The sequence below is a fragment of the Petaurus breviceps genome, unplaced genomic scaffold (assembly GCF_028583685.1).
Source record: "Petaurus breviceps papuanus isolate PSGF00001 unplaced genomic scaffold, PetGlider_PUasm1.0 189, whole genome shotgun sequence".
Classification (NCBI taxonomy): domain Eukaryota; kingdom Metazoa; phylum Chordata; class Mammalia; order Diprotodontia; family Petauridae; genus Petaurus; species Petaurus breviceps.
The window spans coordinates 20,721,317-20,749,048 of record NW_027185809.1 but is presented as its reverse complement, the minus strand read 5'-3'; the positions used below and the strand labels follow the sequence as shown (position 1 = coordinate 20,749,048).

Genomic DNA, 27,732 nt, shown 5'->3' with positions numbered 1-27,732 from the left:
TGGATCCAAGGCTGCTCTGTTCTCCTTGGAGATAAGGAGATGCTGAGGGACACAATCCAGTTGCCTGCTCACAAGGACATCAACCACGAGACTGCTCTCTTGTTGAGCAGCAGCTGACATGACTGGTTTGGCCCCCCTACACTGGTTCACTCTCCCCATGCACGAAAAGATCATACTTGAATCATGTTCACTTTTAGGTAATTAGGAACCAGTTTTGTTCCCTATGAAGGCATGCCATATTGGAATAAATTACAAGTTAATTCTCTCTCTGATCTCTGGTCTCTTCATTCCACCCTAAGAACACAACCTAAACCTAAGCCTGGCCCTTAGGTTAGTAAGGTTAATAAGGTTAGTGGCTGCTTACAGCTGGCACCCAACATGGGGTGGGTGGGGCTCAAGAAGGACCCCAGGATCATGCCAGTGCACACCTAGACACACAGGATACAAACACCCCTGATTCCAGGGATTCCAGGAGTGGATTCCCGGGTAGGCTTTGGGGTGTCTGGAACCTGGAGCTCAGAGAACAGTGAGTAAAAATGGGACAAAACATAAGCATAGTGAGGCCAGTGGATAGAGAAACTTGTGTCAGGGCCATATGTACATGTATATAGAAGCAAGGAGCAACTGTGCAGCTTAAAGACATCAGAAAATTGATTGATTTGGCACATAAAGTTTCACCATGGCTCCCCGAAGGAGGATGTAATGTGCTTGCCAAGTGGAAGGTCCTAGGGGAGCAACTGACTTCTTTTGATGAGACCTCTTTCGGAGAAGTCCTAGCCATACACCTCACAATTTACCACCTAGTAAAAGATGCCTTTGGAGGAGAGAGGAGGGAGGTTCATGCCTTTCCTGCCCATACTCATGGGCCAAGCAGAGATCCATCCCTGGAAAGAATGGTCTCAGCCACCCACTCCTGCTTATAAATCTTTGTGTCCCAACTTCTCAAATTTAGCTATACACGACACTGGGAAAAGCAGAGACACAGAACAGCTCATTAAAAATGAGGAGGGGTGGCTGTGGGAAAGGTGCTACAGCAGGGAGACAGAGCAGTAAGAGGCTTATGGAGGAGGCACTCCAGCATTTCCCCCTTCTTGCCTTTTTTCTATGGAATATATTAATGATATGTTTAACATAAGAAATGAAAGTGCCAGGGGTGGCTCAAACCATTCACTGTGATACAGCTGTCTTTGTTGAAAACAGATAAAAAGAAAATTATCAAGTAAGTTTTACCTAGGACCAAGCATAATGTCTGGTTCCTACAAATGATCTTTAACAAATTTCTGAGTTCACTCTTCCTGTCATTTTCTCTGTCTGTTTTATGTGTCTCTGTGTAAAAGAGTGTGAGTGAGTAATATAACACCCTGTAAGGTTCAATATGCAGCTCTACTTTCCTTGGAATGCTCTTATCTCTTTCCTTCCCCCATCCTGAGAAGAGAGAAAGAGAAAAGAAAAATATTTTATTTTATAGATTATATGATGGTTATATTAAGTCATAGAGAATAGAAAGAAGTAGCATGCACAAACTATTTTCATTAAAAAGTGTTAACAGAAGTTTTAAGATTATTAAAAGTTTGAAAATCTCCTCTTCTCCATTCCATTCTGGCCAAGTGGAGTGAGGAGAAGGTGATAAGAAATAATAAGGGATTTTTTCCCCCTCAGATCAAAGGGGCATATGAAGGCAATTGAATTCATGTGAAAAGTAAAAAGTGTCACTCCTAATTTGATGCTAAAGATAAGTCAGAATTCATTTAATTATTTGGCATTTAGGCAAATTGGTATATTTCTAATATCTGATAAAAAAAACATGAAGCTTTGAGCTCTAGTATGGGGGAGAAAGAATAAGGTGCCATTTCTGACTCCCTCTTTGCTGGAAGGGTCAAAGCTATCAATTTCAAAGAAGTTTTTAAGGAGTGGACACATAAATAAAATTTACAGGAATAAAAGTTAAATCAGCTGAAAACATTTTACAAAATTTTATTAAAGTCTCTCAATAGAGAGTGCTGAGGAATAATGGGGAATTTAAGTTACCCTCCATAACACCTTCCCAATCTGACTAAAGGGAGAAAGCATAATAAATTTATCAAGGACACTGCTCCCCCCCCACACACACCCATTAACCTCTCCATTCAAAAACCTTAAATACACAATCAGGCTCTGCAGCTGTGAGGAGAGGAGAAAAATCTCTGCACTGGATAAGTTCAATTTTCTATCAATAATTTTTGCAAGTGATGATTTGGAAATACAATTAATTTCACGATGTTCTTGTGTTGTTGTGGTCTTTTTAAATAGTAATAAACATTCTCTTATTTTAAAAATCAAGGGATAATTGTCAGCCAGAAATGGTGTTAGATAAGCAAATTTTTTATCTGAATTTTGTTGAAACTAAAAGAAAGAGAAAAAGTTTGTTTAGAGAAAAACAGTTTATGTCACTTAACGTTTTATACTGTTTATATAAGCTATATAGGAAAACAGTTATTTAATATTTATCTGTAGTTAAAAGGAGATATTACAACTGAAATAATTTGGCTATCACTTAAGGAAATTATTACCCAAGTTACTTTACTGTTTAAATGCTAAAACTTAAAATTGCTGATTGATTACTATATGTGGAAAGGAGGAGATTGGGTGAAAACATTATTCGGATTAATTCTACTCATTCAGACCAGTATGAGATTTGAAGAAGCAGGGACATCACCCCCAAACCCTTCCTAAAGTCCATCTCAGTTATTCTTATTTTGTAAAACTGCCAAGGAAACTATCTCTAGAGGTAAGGTTATTCAGCCTGAGAAAAGAACTTGTTTTAGTTATGTAGTTCCTAAATAATGAATCTAATTTGCTAAGAAAGTTGCAAAATATTAAAAGGATTTCTAACAATTGAGAAAGGAAAACCATTAAATGAAATTCCTTATGTGGGAGAAACCTAGTAAATACTTATTGTTTATTACAGCTCCAAAGGAATAAAAATAACATATCATTGGATATGAGTTGTAATTGGTGAAAAATTGCTACTTAAAATAAAAAAAAAAACATTTAATACTATATTTAATTCACATAGTCTTATTTTTTCTTTCTATAGCAAAATTTCTTTGATCAGAATAATTAGTCAGGGAGTCAAGATAGCAGAGTAGAAACAGGACCTCTGCACAGCTCTGGCCCCCACCACTTCCAATCCATGTAAAAGCGGACTCTGAACAAATTTTGGAGGTACAGAATCCACAACATGACACAGAGAAGGTAACTTCTCTGAGGACAGGCCAACAGGACAGGCCAACAGGATGGTAAGAATTGCTAAGCTCTGGGAGCCGACCAAAATCGCACACCTAGGTTTTAGCCCCAGGGCAGGCCTGGTCAGCCACTGGCTGGAGGGACACCAGATCACCAGCAGCTGTGGTGGTCCAAAATTATCAACAAATAGATGCTAAGGACAAAGTGAAAGGTCAGAGCAGTGTGGACTTTGGTACCCAGTAGTTGGGAGTGTGTTGGCTTTTGCCCCCAGGACGAGAAGCTGCTGAGGGCTGTGGTGCAGCCACTGTCATGTGGCAGCTTCAGCTCCTGGCCGGCAGAGAGTAGCAGATCAAATGGCCAGTCAGAGGGGTAATTGTTCTTGCTTTAACCTGCTTGTATATGGACTGTGGTCTAGGTTGGAAGTCCTGGGGTGTGTGATCAGCTTGCCAGAGTGAGTGGAGGCTTCAGAGAGGGCATCCAAATAATATCCAGAGCAGCTGAGAAAACCCCAGCATTTGGAAGGAGACTCCCTTGTCTGATGGTAGACTCCTACTGTGGAAAAAAGCCCAAATGTCAAGTAATTAGTGGCAAAATGAGCATGCAAAAGAAGCAAACCAAGGAAAGCAATTCAACATTAAACTCCTATTTTGGGTCAAAAAGGATCAAAGCATGGAACAGGAGGAAGACAGTGAAGTCAGAACTCCTGCACCAAAAGTTTCCAAGAAAAAACACTAGCTGATTAAAGGCCATAGAGGAACTTAAGAAGCAGATAAGAGAAGTGGAGGAAAAATTGGGGAGAGAAATGAGAACAATACAAGAAAATTATGAAATGAGAGTCAACAGCCTGACTGAGGAAAATCAAACCTTAAAAAATAGACTAACTCAAATGGCAAAAGAGGCTTAAAAAGGCAATGAGGAGAAGAATGCCTTAAAAAGCCGAATTTGCCTGCTGGAAAAAAAAAATCTCAAAAGCTCACTGAGGAGAATCATTCCTTCAGAATTAGATTGGAGCAAATGGAAGCTAGTGACTTTATGAGAAATCAACATGCTGTTAAACAGATCCAAACAAATGAAAAAATAGAAGGCAATGGGAAATATCTCATGGGAAAAACAACTGACCTGGAAAATACATCCAGGAGGGAGAATTTAAAAATTATTGGACTACATGAAAGCCATGATCAAAGAAAGAACCTAGAAATCATCCTCCAAGAAGGAAAACTGCCCTGATGTTTTAGAACCATAGGGTAAAATACAGGTTGAAAGAATGCACCTATCACCTCCTGAAAATGATGCCCAAAAGAAAACTCCTAGGAATATTATAGCCAGGTTCTGGAATTCCCAGATTAAGGAGAGAATATTACAAGCAACCAGGAAGATACAATTTGAATATTGTGGAAACACAATCAGGATAACCCAGGATCTGGCAGCTTCTACACTGAGGGATCGAAGGGCTTGGAATATGATTTTCCAGAGGTCAAAGGAGCTGGGATTAAAACCAAGAGTCACGTATCTAGCAAAAGGGAGTATCATGTTTAAGGGAAAATTATGGTCATTCAGTGGCATAGAGGACTTTCAAGCATTGTTGCTGAAAAAACTAGAGTTGAATAGAAAATTTAATATTCAGATAAAAGAAACAAGAGAAGCACGAGAAGGTAAATAGGGAAAAGAAATCATAAGGAACTTATCAAATTTGAACTATTAATATTCCTACATGGAAAAAAAATAATTGTAACTTATGAAACTTTTCTCAGTAGTTAAAGGGAATGTATATATATATATATATATATATATATATATACATGTATGTGTCTATATATGTCTATATATGAGGGTCTATGGGCATATGAATGCATATGTGAATGTGTGTATATGTATGTTTACAGGTATACATAGATAAAGGGCACATGATCAATTTAACAGGATGGGATGATACTTAAAAGGTGAAATTAAGAGGTGAGAGTAGAATATAATGAGAGGAGATGGGGAGAGACAGATTGGGGTAAACTATCTTATACAGAAGAGGCAAGAGAAATGGTTACAATGGAGGGGAAGAATAGGAAAGCAAAAGGGAATGGATCAACCTTATTCCCATTGAATTTGGCTTGAGGAGGGAATGAAATACACACTAAATAGTGTATCTCACCCTCCAGGAGAGTAGGGGGGGAGAGGATAAGAGGGGGAATGATGGAAGTTAGGGAAGGCTGGGGGTGAGGAAAGTTGTAAGCACCCACTTTTGAAAAGGGACGGATGTATCAGCAAGCACCCCAGTGTCCCCAGGGTGGCTGCTAACACAGCTTCTTAGATATGCTTTGTTAAAAGAAAGCAACTCAAAATGGGTTAACAAGCTTACTTTAATCAGTCAAATATGTTTCATTTACCTAGTTCAGGGGAAAAAGGTCAGCACCCTGAACTTCAGAGTATACAGACAGAATTATCAAGACAGAAAAACAGATCAAGTAGACAGGTTTCCAAACTGTACAACTATTACATCCATACCAAATCAACATCTGGGTTTTTCAAAGCCAGGGGGCTCTCAACAACGGCTTCCCAGAGTCTCATCTGATCAAATCACAGAACACTTCTCAAAGTGAGCCCCCAAAACAAAGCCTCAAATCAGGGTTTTTATAGCCTTCTCCTGGCTCAGAGAATGTAACAACCTTCTGGACCCACTGGCCGATCAAAACATATGTACTGAAAAACAAGCCTCCCACCCCAGGCTCCAGGTGCACTTTAGCCTAGGGGCAGGGAAGATCTTTAAATTTGCATTTCCATTAAATTCTGCCCCAAGATCTTTCATGCCCTTAGCATAGTCAATTTACTTTTGAATTAGCATTAAACATCTCTTAGGTCATATTTTCAAGATGCAGAACTAAAGTTACCAAAGTGGCCACTGGGCCTTAAACAAACATAAAGTACATTGCATTATCACCTCAATTTAAAACAAGAGTCCAAATGAAGTTCTCTTGGGCAGAGGGGGGTGTCCTTCCCCTCACACAGCTCCAGCCCCTGCTTCCAAGTACAGAGAGGGGGCTGGGCAACAAAACCAACAAGGTGGGGTCCTTGGGGGTCCACCCACCATAGTCACAAGTCCATCCTCCCCCTGGGTCCCAAACTGTGGGATGCAGCAAGGAAACACATTCAGTGCCCCTGCTTTGCTGCTTAGTTCTTATCTTTTCCTGGGGATGAATTCTGAACTCCTGGGTTCCTAAAATGGTAAGCACACTTATTACCACCTCCCCCAGTCTGCCTTTTCTTCTATCTTCCCCATAAGACCCATTTATCCCTTTACCCCTTACTTTCTTATATGACAAGATTGATTTCTATAGCCCATTGCCTATAAATCTTATCTCCCTTGTATGTATTATATGTAAAAATATTTTTTTTCTTTTAAATTTTGGGTTCCAGTTTCTCTCCCTTCTTCCCTCCCCAACCACCCCCCCTGAGAAGACAAGCAACTCAATAGAGGTTGTACATGTGCAGCCATGCAAAACATTTCCATAGTAGTCATATTGTGAAAGACTAACTATATTTTCCTCCATCAAGCCCCCCATCCATTCTACTTTCTCCTTTGACCACATCCATTTCCAAAAATGTTTGCTTCTGACCACCCCCTCTCCCAATATGCCCTTCCCTCCATTATATATACCCCTCTCTTATCCTCTTGCCCTTACCTTCTCATAGGGCAAGACACCCAAGTGACTATGTATGTCATTCCCTTCCCAAGCCAAATCCAATGAGAGTAAGATTGACTCATTCCCCTACACTTCCCTGCTCTTCCCTTTCATTGTGACAGCTTTCTCTTGTCTCTTTTATGTGAAAAAATTTACTGCATTCTATTTCTCTCTTTCTCCCTCTCCCAAAATATTCTTCTATTGCCTCTCAATTCCATTTCTTATATGTCATCCCTTCATATTAAATTTACTCTGTGCCCTCTGTCTATGTATACATACATACATGCACATATATACATACACGTTTATACACATACATACATATATACACATACATATACATATATACATAGAAATACACACAAATATATTGATTTCTTTCATTTCTATATCACCTTAATTTCCCAATATAGCCATCCTCTCCCAATATTGCTTCCAGAATCACTACCTTTCATGATTCTCTTGTTCTTGTATTTATAAGTCAAATTTTCTGTTCAGTTTTGCTCTTTTCATCAAGAATACTTGAAAATCCTCATTGAATGTCCATATTTTTCCTTGAAGTATTATACTCAGTTTTGCTGGGTAGGTGATTCTTGGTTTTAATCCTAGCTCCTTTGAACTCTGGAATATCATATTCTAAGCCCTTCGATACCTTAATGTAATGCTAGATCTTGTGTTTTCCTGATTGAGTTTCCATAATACTCAAATTGTTACTTCCTGACTGCTTGTAATATTTTCTCCTTGAACTGGGAACTATGGAATTTGGCTATAACATTCCTAGGAAATTTTTAAATCTTTTTCAAGATATGATTGGTGGATTCTTTCAGTTGCTATTTTGCCCTCTGGTTCTAGAATATCAGGGCGGTTTTCTTTGATAATTTCTTAACTGTTGATGGCTAGGTTTATTATTTTTTTAATCTTGACTTTCAGGTAGTCCAATAATTTTTAAATTATCTCTCCTGGATCTATTTTCCAGGTTAGTTGTTTTTCCAATGTGATATTTTACATTTTCTTCTATTTTTTCACTCTTTTGTTTTATCATTTCTTTTTTTCTCATAAGGTCATTAGCTTCCATTTGCTCCATTCTAGTTCTCAAAGAATTATTTTCTTCATTGAGCTTTTGGATCTCCTTTTCCTTTTGTTCAGTTCTGCTTTTTAAGACATTCTTCTCCTTATTGACTTTTTGTACCTTTTGTTTTACCATTTGTACTAGTCTGTTTTTTTAAGTTGTTTTCTTCAGTATATTTTTGCAAGCTGTTGATTCCTTTTTCATGATTTTTCTTGCATCATTCTCATTTCTCTTCACAATTTTTCTTATACCTCTCTTACTTGATTTTCAATATCCTTTCTGAGATCTACCATGGCCTGCAAAAAATTCACATTTTTCTTGGAGAATTTTGATGTAGGAGCTTTGACTTTGTTTTGTTCTCATGAATGTATATTTTGATCTTCCTTTTCACCCTAGTAACTTTATATAGTCAGAATTTTTCCCATTGTTTCCTAATATTCCCAACTTATTAGTTGACTTTTAACTCCTTGTTAAAGTAGGACTCTGCTTCCAGGGTGTAGGGCACACTGTCTGAAGCTTCAGGGGGCTTATGCAGATGTTTCTGGAGACACTTCTATGGTCCTGTAAGTTTTCAGTTCTTCCAAGTTGGTATGATCTAAGAAGAGCTGTTTACTACTCTCCAGGCCTGTGCTCTGGTATGTGAATAACCACAAGCACTCTTTTCTGCTCTGGAATTGTAAGGAGGGTCCCCCCACTTTCCTGTGTCCACAAACACTACTGTGCTAGTGCTCCTCACCCTAGGACTGCCACCCAGGACCTGGATCTGAGAATAGGCAAAGCAATAGGGTCCTGGCTCATTCTTGGCAAAATGATCTCTGTAATAGGCTCCTCTCCAGTTATTCAACCCTAGTTGTCAGCCAGGAGCTGACAGCTCTGGAAGCAGTAGATGTTGCTGTTGCTGTTGATGATTAAGTCACTTTTGATGTCTGATCCTAGTTTTCTGGGTAAGGAACTGTGATGGCACTAGATGCTCATCCAGGTGTGACAGACCTTTCCTGTTGACCTTCTAAGTTGTCTTTGGCATGAGTTGGCTGAGAGGTCTGTAAACTACCACAGATTGAATTATTTAGTTGCTCTGAGGCCTGTTGTGACTTTGTTGGGGCCTGGTCTGTGTTGGCAAGGTGTAATAGTAATGTAATTTGATCCTTTTGTATTGGCAAAAATAACAGGTACTTATCACCTAGTTTGAAACAGTTGCTGATGTAACAGGAAGTTGCTGATGTAACAGGAAGGGGCAGAACAAGGAGAATCTAATATGTATATGAGGAGAAGCCCTAGCTGGGATTTCAGATCTTCTTGGAGCCAGGTTCTGGAGGCTGAGGAAGAGAGGCCCAGGCTGGAGAGAATGATTTTTATTTTAAGAACCTAGATGAAGTGATTTTGATTCTGAGAAACAACTGAAAATTCTGCCGAGTCCAAGGGCTAGCTGGAGCTGCAGAGAAGCTGCTAAGGAGCTACTGAGTCCAAGGGCCAGCCAAGTTGCTGAGGATTTCTGAGGACCAGCTGGAGCTGAAGAAGACTGAGAAAGCATGACTGTGCTGCTGGTATTTTGTCTGTTTGGGGCTTTATTGAGCCTTGACTTCCTGGGAAGAGAGACTATGAAAGATTTAAGGTGGACTGGACACTATGAGCTTCAGTGTGGAACAGGAACTGCTCAAAGAGCTGGACAAGGAACTAGGAGCTGTCTGTCTTTAAACCCAGGTGACAGTTTGGTGAATCAAGGTAGGAGATGAGACCATGGAAGGGGATCCAGGGAATCTGAGAGACTACCCTGAGTCAAGCTGAAAGAAGACTTTATTTGGATACTGTGTACTGCTTGAGAAGATTGTAACTTAGTGACTGAGGGGTAGATGGCTTGTGTATTTTATACTACCACTTAAGAAAGTGCTGCGTAGTGACTGATATTGTAAATTAGTGTGCCCCATGAGTGGAGAACTTTGACTATTGTATTTTGTGACTATTGAATGGTTGAGTTGATTGAATGATTGAGTTATTAAGTGATTGATTGACTAAATTGTTATACTTTGTGCAAAACTGTGTGACCGCTGTGGTGAAAACTATGTGGCCATTTTCTGTGATAAGTTGTCGTGAATGATGTATTTTGATTATCTGTGGTAAGTTGTAACATTTTAAATGCTGTACCTTGATTTATTCTGAATGTTTTGTTATTGAATAAATAGAGTGTTCACTATACCATGAAATAAGAATCTTAAAAGCTCTTCACAGCAACCATCCTCTGAAAAGCTAAGCGTGCGTAGCTTTACACAAGGTCTGTACTGGACTGTGCTTCTCTCTCACCCTTGTGCAACAGAACTTTCCTGCTAATCTTCCAAGTTGTCTTTATCTGGAAATTTGCTTTATTCTGTATTTTTGTGTATTCTGCTGCTCTAGAATTTAGGTAGAGTCATTTTTAAAAAGCATTTTCAGGGGTTTGGGGGAGAGCTCAGGTGAGTCCCTGCCTTTAGTCCATTATTTTGGCCAAGCCTCTACCCTCATCAGTATTGGCTCAAAGAGGGAATAAAATTGCACACACATATCAGTTGAATATAGAATTCTGTCTTACCCAACAAGAAAGTAGGAAGGAAGGTAATTAAGTAAAGGTGTGTGTGGTGGGGTTACTGACAACAGGAAGGACAGGGGGAGGTGGTAGAGAGAAACAAAACATTGTCAATACTATCAAAGTGGGGAAGGGTGAAAGGGGAGAGAAGAAAAACAGAAAGAAAATAGTAGGAGGGAAATACAGAGTTAGTAATCATAACTGTGAATGTGAATGGGATGAATTCTCCCATAAAATGGAAATGGAAAGCAGAGGGTATCAAAACCCAGAACTGTACAATATGTTGTTTATAAGAATGCAGGGAAGACACACACAGACATTAAAATAAGGGGCTGGAGCAGAATTTATTATGCTTCAGATGAAGTTAAAAAGAAAAGCAATGGTAGATCTTGTTTTCAGACAAAGCAAAAGCCCAAGTAGACCTAATTAAAAGCGATAAGGAAGGGAATCACATTTTGCTAAAGGGTATAATAAACAGTGGATTAATATCAATGTTAAAAATATATGCACCAAGTGGAATAACATCCAAATTCTTAAAGGACAAGTTAAGTGAGTTACAGGTTAGTGACTGAAACAAGAGATATAGAGAATTATGAAATTTCCATTAGATAATTTTGATTATAGCAAATTGAAAGGCTTTTGCACAAACAAAACCAATGCATCCAAGATTATAAACAAAGCAGAAAGCTGGGAAACGATCTTTACAGTAAGTCTCTCTGATAAAAGCCTCATTTCAACAACATATAGAGAATTGTGTCAAATGATAAATGTTAGACAGGATGTGGAAAAACAAGACTCTAGTGCACTGTTGGTAAAGTTGTGCATTGATACAACCATTCTGGAGAGCAATTTGGAAATAAGCTCAAAAGGCATCCAAACTGTGCATACCCTTTGATCCTCCAGTATCATTTATAGGTCTGTATCCTAAAGTGATCAGAAATAATGGAAAGAACCTACATGTGCAAAAATATGAATAGCAGCCCTTTTCATGTTGGAAAAATGTTGGAAAATGAGAGGACGCCCATCAATTGGGGAATGACTGAAGAAAGTTTGGTATATGAATGTAATTGGATACTCATGTGCAATAAGAAATTATGAACAGTCAGATTTCAGAAAAACCTGGAAAGTTTTGCACAAATAGAGGCAAAATGAAATAAACAGAACAAGAAAAACATTGTACACTGTATCAGCAACATTGTTTGATCATCAACTATTCAGCTCTTACCAAAATTACAATGATTCAAGATAAGTACAAAGGATTCACAAAGGAAAATGCTATCCACACCCAGATCAAGAACTGATGGACTCAATGCCAATTAAAGTACATATATATTTCACTTACTTGAGTCCTTTTCAAGTTTTTTTCTTTTTTTTTTTATCTGTTTCTCCTTTCAGAACTGTGATTTATATGGAAATACATTTTACATAATAGCACATGCATAACTTACATCAAGTTGCCTACTATTTTAGGAAGATGAAAGGGCAGCAAGGGAGGGAGAAAAGTTTGGACCTGAAAATCTGGTAAAAAATGAATTCTAAAAATTGTCTTGATATGAAATTGGGAAAGATACCAATAAAAAAAGAACCTTTTCCCCATAACACCACAAAATATTGCTCTCTATCTCACTGGAAGCAAGTAATATTCCTACTAGAGAAAGCTTTTTTTTTCTGTCAAAGTAGGTGAAGCATTACAAGGAGGGATAACCAGTGAAAAGAACCCACATTCTCTTATCAATACTCTTACACTAATATTCAACTCAGACCAATAGCCTTCAGTAAAACAGTTATTCCTTTATATACAGCCAAGTGAAGACACATGTGGTGGAGGGGAATTGTTCCTTCCCATGGTTGATATGTCCTTTACTAGTGAGCTTCCCAAATAAGAGAAAGTTATGAGCAAGGTTTCATACAAGGAACAATTAATTAATTTCAGAAATATGATTTATACAATTATGTCTTCAAAATCTGACAAACCCATCAGCTATAGCCAGGTGTGTTTCCTGTACTGCAAGAATAATGTAGAACACAATTGATTTAAAATTTTGAATAAATGTAGCTGGGTGAAAAAAAGAAAGAAATCTCTTAAAGGTCCCTCTTCTTGTTATTGTCTTTATTGCTCTATCTGAAAGAGATCATAAAAAAGGAATATTGCTATTGTTTTTATTTTCCATGATTGCCTTAATTACTTGCCCTTCTTGCATTTAACTTCACGTCTGTTTTTATTTCTAGAAATATTTCAGAAGCCTATTTTTTGGTCAAACATGAATCTTTTTCATTCAAGTTTAGATTCTCATGTGCAGAGTAGATAAAATTTGACTGAATTTTGAAGTCCTTCATTCTTCTGAAAGTATTATTAAATTCCTTCCTGTGTTTTCTGTTGGGTACACAAAAGGTATGTATAATTCAAACTTCCTTTCCTTTATATTTGACTGCTTTTCTCCAGGTCATTTTCAGAATTTGTTTTCAGTTGGAACTGTTAAGTTAAATACACTCACACACACATATACGAATATTTATGTATATAGGGATATTTAAACACACATATATATGTTTGTGTATGTACATATAAATACACACATGTGTGTATACATATATATCTTGGAACTTTCAGTAGAGAGGTTTTGTTTTTGTTTTGTTTGGAGGTGGTGTGGATTTTTTTAAATTGATACTTTTTCTTTTGTTTTCAAAATTTCTGGGCTGTTTTCTTGTATAATCTTGCATGATAGCATTTTTTTTGACTATTGATGTTTTCTGGGTGACCAATAATCCTTATTTGTCTTTGTTCATCTAGCATTTGAGTTCAATATATTTTGCTTGTATAGGGACCACATTTTCTTCAGGAGTTATTGCTTTTCCTTATCTTCCATATTTTCTTTTATTTCCTTGTGTTTGCAATCCCAATCAGTTAACTTCTTTTTTCATCAGTGTAATTTGTTACCAAAGATCCAGTCTGGTGCTTTGTTTTTCCTGTCAGTTACTTCTGTTGTGCAGTCTAAAATAATCTTCTTTTGCATTTTTTATTTCTCATTTACACCATTTGAGGACCTCCAGCTATGGAATGGTTTCAGAAAACACTGGGAAAGTTTATATGAACTGATTCAAAATGAAGTGAGAAAAACAAGAAGACTATTGTACACATTAACTGTAATATTATAAGAATGAACAACTCTGATTAAGACAATGATCCAATACAATTTCAAAAGTACCATGATAAAAAATGCTATGTACTTCTGGGAAGAGAACTGGTGAACTTTGAGTACAAATTGTACTTCCTTCATTTTGGGGCGGGGCAGGGAGTTGAGTTTTCTTTTGTAACATGGTTAACATAGAAACAATTTCCATTACTTCACATGTCTAATCAATTTCACATTACTTGTCTTCTCTAGGTGTAAAGAAGTGGTGGAAAGGAGAAAATCTGGAACCCAAAGTTTTTTTTTTTTAATGAACATTAAATTTTGAATTGTATATGTTTTTGGGTTATTCTTTTCATCTCAGTTTATTTCTTGGATATTCCTGCTACCATAATAGCTTTTTTAAATAGTGGAAATAATTTTTGTACTTATTTATTCTTTTAATCTTATCATACTGATTGTGGCTTTCTAGAATAAATGTTGAGGTTGTCTTTGATTATGTCATGATCTCTTATGCTGTTTTGCTTTCTTCTGATATTGAGAGTTATATTCTTCAGGGAGTTCAGGAACACCTCATTCCAGGAAACTGACAACTTTCAGGATCCTCATTTCAACCAAAATTTGATTCTAGCCTGAGATTTGGAAGCTCCTGACTCCAGGTTGGGTCTATATGACAGACTGTCGGCTTTTTCCTGGTTAGAACTCAGATCACTTCTGTCCCAAGCTGCCATTAGATAGCTAGAAGGTTCTACAGGTTAAGAGAAAAAGAACTGCATTCTCTCCTTGGATCTGTGCTCCTTGACTTAGTCACTCACCTGTCAGTTTTAGACAATGCTAGGGACTGAAACATGCTCAAGAAAGTATCTCTCATTCTTTCTTTGCTACTATTCCTGCTTTTTTTTTTAAATAGATACAGATATTGTTTTAATTGCTAGAATTTTTGTTGTAGAGATTATTGGATATAAAATTATTGCTTGGAAAGGGTAAATGTTTGGAATCTAGTTCTGTAGGTCCAATTTTCTTTCCAATTATAACTTACTAACCAGTATTTCTGTACATTCACAGGTGTTTCGAAATTTAAAATGTTTATGAATAGAGCAGGAAAGTTGACACTTTGACATCCTTCATCTATATAACTTGCAATAAATGGGAGATTGAGCTTTATTGCTCCAACTTTGTAGCTGATGTTTTAATTATATTCTGTAATGTCATTTTTTCAAATGCTTTACTAAATTCTGATTTACATCATTCATTTCTGCCAGATTTTGAGTTACAAATTTTCTTCCCAATTTTCCCCTATGCAGCGCCCCAAAATAGCAGTCCCACAGTTATCCCCTCCTCCAATCTGCTCTCTCCCATATTTTTTCCCATACCCCTTTCAACCTTTCCAGTGGATCTGTATGCCCCAGTGCCTGTATATTTTATTTCCCAATTATATGTAAAATAGTATTAATAATAGTATGTATGTGTGTGTATGAATATTTGATTTTAAAACTTTGAATTCCGGATTCATTCCCTTACTCCCTTGTCACCCACCCTTACTGGGAAGATAAGAAGTTCAGTTTAGGTTGTACATGTGTGGCTAATGCAAAACATTTCCATAGTAGATATATTGTAAAAGACTGACTATATTTCCCTCCCTCCTTTCCCACCTCCCACTTGTTCTATTCTCTGCTTTGATCCCGTCCCTTTTCAAAAGTGGGTGCTTCCAATTTCCCTCCCCCCAGGCTGCCCTACCTTCCATCATCCCCCGTCTCATCCCCTTCCCCCCCTACTCTTCTGGAGGGTGAGATACTCTATTTAATGTGTATTTCATTCCCTCCTCAAGCCTAATTGAATGGGAATAAGATTGACCCATTCTCTTTTGTTTTCCTATTCTTCCCCTCCATTGTAACCATTTTCCCTTGCCTCTTCTATATGAGATAGTTTACCCCATTCTGTCTCTCCCCATCTCCTCTCATTATATCCCTCTCTCACTTCTTAATTTACCTTTGTAAGTATCATCCCTTCCTGTTAAATTGGTTCTGTGCCCTCTATCTATGTATAACTATAAATATATATACACACATTTACATGTGTATTCATATGCCCTCATATATATATATATTCCCTTCAAATACTGAGAAAAGTTTCGTAAGTTACAATTATTTTTTTTCCATGTAGGATTCTTAATAGTTAAACTTTGATAAATTCCTTATGATTTCTGTTCCCTGTTCACCTTCTCATGCTTCTCTTGCTTCTTGTATATGAATGTCAAATTTTCTATTCAACTCTGGTTTTGTCAGCAAGAATGCTTGAAAGTCCTCTATTCCACTGAATGACCGCATTTTCCCCTGAAACATGATACTCAGTTTTGCTGGGGAGGTGACTCTTGGTTTTAAACCCAGCTCCTTTGCCCTCCAGAATATTATATTCCAAGCCCTTCAATCCCTCAGTGTAGAAGCTGCCAGATCCTGGGTTATCCTGATTGTGTTTCCACAATATTAAAATTGTTTCTTCCTGACTGCTTGTAATATTCTCTCCTTAATCTGGGAATTCTGGAACCTAGCTATAATATCCGTAGCAGTTTTCTTTTTGCGATCTTTTTCAGAAGGTGATGGGTGGATTCTTTCAACCTCTATTTTGCCCTCTGGTTCTAAAACATCAGGGCAGTTTTTTTGAGAACCTCCTGGAGAATGATTTCTAGGTTCTTACTTTGATCATGGCTTTCAGGTAGTCCAATCATTTTAAAATTATCTCTCCTGGATCTATTTTCCAGGTCAGTGGTTTTTCCCATGAGACATTTCACGTTGCCTTCTATTCTTTAACTTGTTTGGATCTGTTTAACAGCATCTGGATTTCTTATAAAGTTATTAGCTTCCAATTGCTCCAATCTAATTCTGAAGCAATGACTCTCCTCAGTGAGCTTTTGAGATTCTTTTTCCATCTGGAAAATTCAGCTTTTTAAGGCACTCTTCTCCTCATTGCCTTTTTGAGCCTCTTTTGCCATTTGAGTTCATCTATTTTTTAAGGTTTTGTTTTCCTCAGTCAGGCTGTTGACTCTCATTTCATAATTTTCTTGTATTGTTCTCATTTCTCTCCTCAATTTTTTCTCCACTTCTCTTATCTGATTCTTAAGGTCCTTGATGGCCTGTAACCAGCTCGTATTTTCCTTTGAAGCTTTTGTTGCAGGAGTTCTGACTTCACTGTCTTCCTCCTGTTCCATGCTTTGCTCCTTTTTGTCCCCCAAATAGGAATCTAATGTTGGAATCTTCTGTCTGCTTTGTTTCCTTTGCCTGGTCATGTTGCCCCTCAGTGACTTGATCCCTGTGCTTTTTGCCACAGTAGGACTCTGCCACCAGAGAAGGGATCTTTTGCCTCACATGCTGGGGTTTTCTCAGCTGCCAGGGTATTAAATGGGTGCCCTCTCTGAGGTCTCCCTACACTCTGGCAAGCTGGACACACACTCCAGGACCTTCACCCTAGACTGCAATCCAGATCCAAGCAGGTTAAAGCAAGAGCGATTACCCCTCAGAATGGTGCTTGGTCACCCTACACTCTGTAGGCCAGGAGCTGAAGCTGCCACATGGCTCTGGCTGGCTGTCCCGGTGTCTCAGAGGTTTCTTGCTCCAGGGAAAAAAGCCATGCACTCCCACTTACTGGGTCCCAAAGTCCAGACTTCACTGACCTCTCACTTTGTCCTTTGCATCTATGTGTTGATAAATCTGGAAACAGCCACAGCTGCTGCTGATCTGGAGTCCCTATGGCTGGCAGCTGGTCAGGCCCACCTTGGGGCTAAAGCCTTGGCATGGAGCTGGGCTTACCTCCCAGAGCACTGCCCTGGCCTATTCCTTCCAGCCTGCTGGGCTGTCCTCAGCAGGAGGTTAGCTTCTCTGTGTCATTTTGTGGGTTCTGCAGCTCCAAAGTTTGTTTAGAGTCCCCTTTTTTCATGGATTGGGGAAGGTGGAAGCCGGAGAAGATCCTTCTTTTACTCTGCCATTTTGACTCTGCCCCCCGATTATTCTTGCTTTTTGTCCAGTTCTCAGATTCAGTTTACACCTGCATTAAATCCGGACTGATTTCACTACAATCGGATCCTCTACATATCTGTCTTACATAGTTGATCTTACTACAGTCTGAACATGTCACCATCTCCTCAAAAAATTCCAGTAGCTCATTATCATCTGTAGTTTCAAATATAAATTCATTTTTTGATATTCAAAGTCTTTCATAACCTGACCCCCCTTCTTTTGCTGTCTTTTTATATTCTGTATATTCTGTATACCTGCTTCTCATCACCATAATCTGTGATCCAGTGACACTGATTTCCTTGCTATTTTTTGAACAAGACATACCATTTTTAGACCCCAGGAACTTTCCCTGACCTGGTATGCTCTTTTTCCTCTTCTTCAACTCCTAACTTCCCTAGCTTCCTTGTAATACCAGCTAAAATGTCATTTTCTATACTGGATCTTTTGGAATCCCCCTTGATTCTAATTCTGACCCTTTGACGATTATTTCCAAATTATCCTGTATGTAGCTTTTTTGCACACAATTGAATCCACTTTTGTTAACTCTGGCATTGTACTGTGAAGTCCTTAGTAAAAGGACCTTCTTTTTGCCTTTCTTTGGATCTTTTTTGTTTAGTAAGTGTTTAATAATATGTTTTATTGATTGACTGGTTGACACCCAAGAAAATAGGCTCTAATCAATCCAGATTTTTTTGAAGGCTCCGTTCCTTTGTTCATGACTGATCAGCAATTTAGATCTAGGATTAGAATGACAGAGCTACTGACTCATTTGTGTTCCTTCTCCCTCCAGGGTCCTTAGCATCAGACACAGTCCCTGCTGGATCTGGACTGCTCCTTATCTTGGAACACACCTGCAAGTCAACTATGCATAGCTATGGGTTTCTTATCTCCACTCCACTGCCTTTTGGTCAGATCACCGACATTGCTGGCTGATTCTTCTTCTTCATTCTTGAGCTTGAAGAAGTTACAATGTATTTTCCTTGGATTCCTCAACAACTGTTTGGTCTGATGTTGTTCCTAAACTTTTATTTGCATCATTGTAGGAAAAGGGTTGATCATACTGCTTCTTCTTACTCTACCATATAGCTGTCTCCTCTATATCCTCTATATCATACTCCATTTCCACTGATTCAAGTCACCTCCCTAAAGTCCCTAAAATATTTTCTTGCTCCAACACTATTTCTCCAAGTGGCCCCTTGTGAGAGTAGCTTATGATTTTCTATATCCTTTCTTGCCCAGCCTGTATATGGCTAACCTTTTCTTACAAGGTCATCCTGATAAATAGGACATTGATAAATAATACATATGAAATATTCATTTAGACATTGAGAGAAAACCAAAGTTCTTACTTTTAATTGCTTAATTACCATAATGGTAAATCTTAATTCAGACTAATAAACCTAATATGTATTTTAAGTTTCCACTTACTATATTGTTATTTTTAGTACAATTATTATAAAACACCATATAACCTACCATAATGAAAGCCCAAATTTGAACAGACTCTCCAAGCAAAAAAAGATTAAAACTCTTCTTCCTATTTAAAATGAAAGGCAGTATAATGAAGCAGGAAAATAATTGAATTTAGAATCAAAAGATGTAAATTCAAATATGGGCTCTTTCACTTATTAGGTGTTTATCCTTGTTTAAAAATGCAGCTATTTTAGTCTCACCTTTCAAATTTTTAAAATTGAGATAATGATATTCTCACAGGGTTGCTAAGAGGATCAAACGAATTCAAGATCACAAAAAGCTATAAAGTGATTTATAAATGACAGTTATTATTGCTATTTCTTCAACACATGAAGAATTCATGATTTTCATGGAGAGAGAGCAACTTACATCAAAGCATATAAAAATTCTTCCATAATTTAAAAATCATTTAATAATTTTTTTGTTCCAAAAACTATGATTCACCAAATGATCAACTTTTTAGAAAATGACCCTCTCAGAACTTAGGTATATAACTCCTTAGAATATAAATACAGTTTTTTGCAGGAACTATACTAAAACAATTTCCAGCTCAGTCTGACCTCTCAGATGTTGCCCTCTTCTGCCATAGTCTTCAAGAACACAGGATCAGTTCTATTCCATGATGAGGCATCAGAGTGTGACTATAGTACAGAATTGTTATTGCTATCATTTGTCATTAGTATGAATAAGCTTATAAAATAACTAAATTCTTAAAAATTAAACAGTAGAACAAAGTTGATCAATATGAGTTTACTGAAAAGAACAGAATATGAATTTTTACGCGTGTTGAATTGTGGGATGATAACTTTAGTGGGAGTCACGTCTGGGTTCTAGTCCTTACTATGCCACTTAGTGCTTGTGTGACATTGTGTAAGTCATCATCATGTTTCTCTGGACCTCAATTTCCCATTCTATATAATGAGGGCTTTGAATTGGCTGATCTTTAAGATAACTGCCAGCCATCAACTCTGTGGTCTCTACTCCCTCCATTTTACAAGTTAGAGAAGCAATATCATTATGCTCTCTTTCCCTCTCCTCTCCTCTCTCTCTCTCTCTCTCTTTCTCTCCCTCTCTCTCTGTTTGTGTGTGTGTGTGTGTGTGTGTGTGTGTGTATTTGCCCTCAAAGACAAATGATGGGAAAGCAGTACTGTTGCATAATTGTATACTCATGCAGCTCTGGAGGCTTCAAAGGATTGTAGTTCATTGAAACCATGGTAACAGCAAAGACCTAGTCTATAATACTAAAAAAACACCAAATCCCTAGTACTTCAGTTTTGATCTAACCAACATGAGAGCAATCATGGAAAAAAGAGACATATTAAACATGTTTTAAAATGGATTCATAATATATAAATTTTAAGTTAGCCCAGTCACATGTTAAATAAGTCTGATTCACTTATGTCTTATTTCATTGTAAGGATTTCACACATTAAGATTTTGTTAGCTCTGCACATCCTGACTGCCCCTCTCCCCAAAGCACCCCTTCCTAATACATAGACACGAAAGAGCTCATTTCATCATCTTTGCTCTTGGTTTAACTATGGAAATTCCAGTAGCTATAAGTAATGTTGTATTTGTATACTCCTTCATTCTCAATTACATTTTTCTTCAATTTCTAGCCTAATTTGGCTACAACTGAGGTTGATTCTTCAAAGAGTCAAGTTCTATTTTAGTGGGTCCAGGTGACCACATATACCGCGAGTCAAATGTGTTATTGCTATTATATATAGTCTTGAATGTAAATTGCCATTTGCCTGAAGACAGTTTTGTTGTGACTTTGACTCTTAGGATGATGTGGTTAAAGTCAGTCACAGAGCTCCTCTGATGTGTTAGTTCTGTGTTTGGGGAAATTCTCAGTAGGATCAGAATAATTAAGAGGATTCTAAGATAGATTCAAACATAGAATAGCATTTCCAGATCTTTTCATGGCTTTGAATGAGCTCTTTTTTTTTCCAGGAATGGTCAAGACTCTCTGAAAAGTCTATTAATGAGTAGATTCCTTTGGTTTCCTGGACTGGATTAGTAGGTAGTTTATCTCCATGTTTATTCACATTGTTAAACCACAGGGTGCTGTGGAGTCAGGTGAAGAAGGAAATATAATGGAAAGTTATATTTCATGTATAAGGGAAAATATATTTTCTTTCTACTCAACTGAGGGCTTAAGAAGAATAAGAACAGACATTGTGGTGATGAGAAACTCTTCCAATTTCATTCACTTCCCTGCTGCACTCCCCCAAAGCTTTTTTGTCTCTACTAGTTTGAGTTTCTAGAAAAACCAATATTTAGTTTTAAAAATAAACCTAAATAGGCCAGACCCAGTGAGCCAGGGAGCGAGCGGAGGTCTGCCCGACCACCCACCGCCCACTACCCACCACCGACCACGGACCCTGGCTCCTTGGGCCATGTCCAGCAGCTCCAACGTCATCACCATGAGGAAGGTGGTGCAGCAGCTCCGGCTCGAGGCCGGGCTCCACCGCGTGAAGGTTTCTCAAGCTGTTGCTGATCTGAAACAATTTTGCCTGCAAAATACCCAAAATGATCCCCTGCTGACTGGGGTATCTTCCAGTACTAATCCTTTCCGGCCCCAGAAAGTCTGTTCATTCCTGCAGCAAGATGATCTTAATCTACTTGGGAAGGATCTACGAATCCATCTTCATATGTGGATCTGTGACATGACTTGATGTGTGATGTGATGTGAATTGTGACTATTCAAAGGAGAGAGAATTCTGAAGCCTGCACAAAAGTTTAATCTATATGTGTGTAACAATGTGCTAAGTTAATCATCCAAATTTCAACTTGTGTCAGACTTTCTCATCTACCTCTCCGAATTTTCATCCATTTCTGTTTTGTACACTGGCAAGAATACAATAAAATATTCAGATGAAAACAAAAAAAAAAGAACCTAAATAAATTGAAATTTCAAATTGTTAATGCTCAATTACCATGAATAAATCAATGAAAACAAAATGAATAGTTCTTATACAGATCTTGTTATGATGGCTGACTACTCATTTCTCCCAGTCTTTCTAATGGGACACACACACACACACACACACACACACACACACACACACACACACCCCCATCCCCCGCTCCATACACACACAGGCAGAGACAGAGACACATACACACAAAGAGAGACAGAAAAATTATATATCTTATATAAGGATAGTTAGAGCTGCCTCCAAAGTCCAAAAAGAAAGAGAATGTTGTAAAATCTTTATGAATCAACAATGAGGAAGTCTCCATCAACTTTCACTCAGAAACCCATTATGTTCCCTTCAGAGTGCCTAAACTACAAGTGGATTTGTCCCTGGAGCCCATATTAAGATCCCTTTTTGCTACAGAAGGAAGCTAAGTGAGACAGTGGATAGAGGGTTGGTACTGCAGTCAGGACGACTCATCTTCATGAGTTCAAATCTGACCTCAGACACTAGCTGTGGCCAAGTCTGTTTTTCTCAGTTTCCTCATCTATAAAATGAGCTAGAGATGGAAATGGCAAACCATGAATATCTCTGCCAAGTAAATCCCAAATGGAGTTGTGAAGAATCGAACGTGACTGAAAAATGACTGAACAATATGCTATAAGGATTTTACTAACATACATCACTCCTTGTCAACCTCTGACACGGTAAAAATTATACACATTGATTATTCTCCCCAAATGTGTGAGGAGAGACAAAATTTGATGCTTTCTGATTGGGGCCTGGTTCTGTTTTCTTCCCAGACTTTTTGAATACAGAAACCAAAGAACTAGCCAAAAGAATAAACAGATCAGCTCCAGAAAACAAACCATCAGTCAATCAAACAAAAGCTTCTCTTCAAACTCTGAGATACATGTTGTTTAAATTTAACAGGTCCAGAAATGACAAAGAAATTTTGCATTTGGTCAGGACAAAAAACTTTCCAATGTAGAGGATATGAGAGTTAAGTAGTAAAGGATTATTTCATACAAACTAGAAACTCTAGAAGGGAATGAAATAGTATAGACTAAAACCAAAAACAAAACCCCTCAATTTGGAGCCTCCTTGTTCCCCTCTTTACTACCTCTAAAATGACGTAGCCTTCATAACTGAACCTTGGAATTGTCTTGGATCATTGTATTGATCAGAATAGATAAGCCATTCAACAGTTGGATATTTTACAATGTTGCTATCACTGTGTACTATGTTTTTCTGGTTGTGCTCACTTCACTTTACATCAGTTCATGTAAAACTTTTGAGGTTTTTTTGAAACTTTCTTGCTCATCATTTCTTATATTACAATGGTATCACATCACATCCACATGCCACAATTTGTGTAACCGTTCCCCAATTTATAGACATCTCCTCAATTTCCATTTTTTTCTACCACAGAAAAAGCTGCTATAAATATTTTTATACATATAGGTCTTTTTCTTTTTCCTTTATTCTCTTTTGAATAGAGACCTGGCAGTGCTATTGCTGGGTGAAAGCGTGTGTAGATTTATAGCCTTTGGGAATATTTCCAAATTGCTTTGAATCAATTCATCACTCCACCAACAGTACATTAGTATTCCCATTTACCAAAATCCCCTCCAACATTTTCCTTTTTTGTCAGGTTAGCCAATCTGATAGATGAGAGGTGGTACCATAGAACTGTTTTAATCATTAATGATTTTGAGCATTTTTTTATTTTCGCTTTTATTTCTTCATCTGAAAACTGCCTGTTTATATCCTTTGACCATTTATTAATTGGGGAATCACCTATATTTTATACATTTGACACAGTTCTCTAAATATTTGTGAAATGAAGCCTTTATCAAGGAAATTTTCTATAAAAAAATTCTCACAGTTTTGTGCTTTCCTTATAATCTTGGTTGCATTGATTTTATTTGTGGAAAAACTTTTTAAATTTAAAACTTTAAACTTTTTAAATTTAGTGTAATAAAAATATTCATCTTACACCCTATAATGCTCTCTATTTCATTTGGTTATAAACCTCTTATCCATAGACCTGATAGGTGAAATATTCCATGCTTCCCTAATTTGATTATTATATCACCATTTAAGGCTAAATCATTTACCAATTTTGATGTTATCTTTATATGTAATGTGAGGTGTTGGTGTATAGCTAGTTTCTGCCAAACTGTGTTCCAGTTTTCCCAACAGGTTTTGTAAAATAATGAGTTCTTCTCCCAAAAGTTTAGATCTTTGATTTTATCAAACAGTAGACTACTATGCTCATTTACCACTGCATATTGTCTACCTCATCTACTGTCATCCACCACTCTATTTCTTAGTACTAGATTCTTTTCATGATTATCATTTTGTAAAACATTTTGAGATCTGGTACTGCTAAGCCACCTTTCTTTACATTTTTTCATTGTTTCCCTGATATCCTTAATTTTTTGCTTTTGCAGGTGAGATTGATTTATTTTTCTAGCTCACTAAAATAATTTTTGATAGTTTGACTGGTATCTGAATTCGATTGGCACTAAATAAACAAATTAATTTGGGCAGAAATGTAATTTTTTTTAGGCCTACCCATGAGAAATTGATAGTTTTCCAGCTGATTAAATCTGTGTTCAGTTGTGTGGAAAGTGTTTTATAATTATCTTAATATACTTCCTGGATTTATCTTGGTAGGTAAACTCCCAGATATTTTATATTATCTGTAGTTATTTTGAGTGGAATTTCTCTTTTTATCTCTTCCTATTGATAACATATAGAAATGATGATGATTTGTATGCCTTTATTTTATATCCTGCGACTTTGCTAAAGCTGTTAACTCTTTTAAATAGTTTTTTAGTTGATTTTCTTGAACCGGGAAGAACCATGGAATAGTAGAGACTAGATCTCTCTACCTCCATCCAGAAGATAAACTCCAGATCAAAAGCTCTGAGGAAGTCAAAGAAAAGCCCCAACCTAAAGCCATACAGTTACACTCTGCTGAACTTTGCATTTTTTTGCATTGAGGGTGCTAAACATCTCAACTGCCTATCAAAAAATGAGCAGATTCACTTATCCAAAAGAGATGAAACATCCTGTGAAAATTCAAATAGCCAACTAATATAACTGCCTAGCCCAGGATATTTTGACCCAGTGGTTAAAATTTACCTGGACAAAACTGGTAGCCTATCAGAATCATGACCTACTCAGCATTAGCCTAGCAGTCAAGTTTCCTACATGACTCCCTGGCCAATTAATTTGTTCAGTACAATCTAGCTGCAATTGAATTTAGTTAGGATAAAAATGACCACTCAAGATGTCACATAAACTATACTAAGAGAAATCCTAGCTGAGTTACCCATTGAGCTGAGATGCCTTTCCCTACAAGGAGGCAGCCTGCTGTCTGGCTGCCTTAAGGGAGGGGAGAGGAGGAGGATGATTTAAAGCCAAAATGTTAGGAGTTACCACCAATACTATTATCCCCTAGAACCAAAAGTTTTAGTAGTTGCTCTGGGAACCCATGGGTAGATCAAGTGAGACTCGGGGGAGTCAAGCCAGAATGACCGCTACATTGATGAGCAATACAAAACAATGCAAAAGAAAAGAGAGGTCATTATTGACCACATGGTTAATCAAGGAAGGCTAAGTCTTGAGCTGATTCTTAAAAGACAAGATAGATTCAGATATACAAATTAGATGAAGAATGACATAAGCAAATAAAAAAAGAGGCAAATGTGAGAGATGGTATTTCAATTTTTATAACTGGAGAAATCCAGGTACAAATTATTTAAATGATTTGCCTAAAGAGTTTTTATTTCTTGGTTGATTTTCTTTAGAGACAGATAGACAGACAGATAGATATAGATAGAGCATCTATTGAATACTCACTGTATTCTTGGCACTGTGCTAACTGCTAGAGATACTAATACAAGCAAGTATTATAGCTGCTCTTGAAGAGTTTATATTCTAATGGAGAAAGACAACAAATATCGTTCAGATGGGAAAAGGAGGGAGAATGGGGTACACTGCTGTATTAACACTGGTGAACAAGAAATAAAGTTTTCTCTATTACAATTCATTGCCTGTCTACTGATGACTGGCAAAGCAAGTATGACCCAGACAGAGGGGTTAACTAACTGGACTTTTGCGATCGTTTGCCTTAGACAATTGAGTGTTGTTGTTTTCTGCCAGAGAGTGATTAGCTTTCTCACATTAGCTGAAAGTTCATTGGCCCAGTAAGGAAACTTTTACCTGTCTCTTTTCAATCTGGGATTGTCCTCCCCCACTTAGGCATCCTGGTGACCCTCTGATCCCCAGAAGTTTACCATATTGATGTCTAACTTAGTGTGAACATTTGATTGACTTTAGCCTGACTGCAGTTCAGAAATCCCAAGCTTAAATGATCAACCAGGCTCAGTCTCCAGGGCAGCTGAAAGGGCAGGTGAAACACCATACCAAGCTTGGGTCACTTTCTACTGTCAAGTACCAGAGGTTCAAAATGAGATAGCACACACAAATAATTCCTTAGTGTTACCATTGTTTCTCCATGTGATCTTTTCTATTCCTCAAATTCTCTTTCCATAATACTTCTGACATTTGCATTAAATTCCTTTTTTCTCAAGCTTTTACAATATTTCTTTGGGTATTTTACTTGCTTCTTCCATCCACAGTACTATTGGCTATTCATGATGTATAAAGCATCACTCAGTCCTATGTTTTTGGAAATCTTACAGAAAATATATTTGCTATAAAAGCTGAGTGAGATCTAGATAGTCCAGTGGGCAGATATCCTATTACTAACACTTACAGATTGTATTCAGGGAAAGTTTGACTCCTTGAATAAAGAAAATCTGTTATTTCTTATTTGCCTTCCTTTATCCCTTCATTAAGGGATATGAAATGTGCAGTTTAAAGATATCATATTAGCTTTAAATAGGTCAAACTTTGGATTCAGATGCTTGAAAATGTCCTGTGATGCTGATGCTTTATGGAAAACTTTGGGATTCTTTTCAGAGACTCTTTTGCACTGGCTTATGTCATTGGTAGAGAAATGCCATTGTCATCAGGTACTATTAAGTAACTTCATATGTGTAGCGTTTTTCTGACAAACTAAAAAAATATTCTGATAGCCAATAAAACAGAGAATACTGATCTTATCACGATTCACCTATTACCTCTTCCTTCTCAACTATATGGTTGAAATTGGCCTATGACTATTTCTCTCAATTCCTTTTTTTCCTCAACCAACACTTTTCTTCAAGTGTACTTTTTTGCCCCAAGTTCACTTAATAAGAGTCCAGAAAACTTTTGCCCTGTATAGAACCTAAGCTCTAATCACAGATGCTCTTGATTAATCATTTCTGACTACCTTGGTAGCTAGGCAGTGTGATGGATAGAGTTCTAGCCTTAGATGTAGGAAGACCTGAGTCCAAATCTGGTTTCAAATGCTACTAGCTATGTGAGCTTGAAGAATCCACTTTACAAGTCTGCCTCACTTTCTTCATCTGTAAAATAAGGATAATAATAGCACCTACCTCCCAGGATTTTTGTGAGTCTTGAATGAAATAATAATTGTCAAGAGCTTAGCACAGTGGCTAGAATATAGTAGGTACTATAAAAATGCTATGTATTATATTATTGCTACTACTACTACTACTACTACTACTACTACTACTACTACTACTACT

General features: G+C 37.4%; 1 pseudogene; it reads left to right on the top strand.

The window, feature by feature from the left end:
- Window positions 1-21,449: 21,449 nt before the first annotated feature.
- Window positions 21,450-22,037, top strand: LOC138164029 (guanine nucleotide-binding protein G(I)/G(S)/G(O) subunit gamma-5 pseudogene; annotated as a pseudogene).
- The last annotated feature ends 5,695 nt before the right edge of the window (window positions 22,038-27,732 follow it).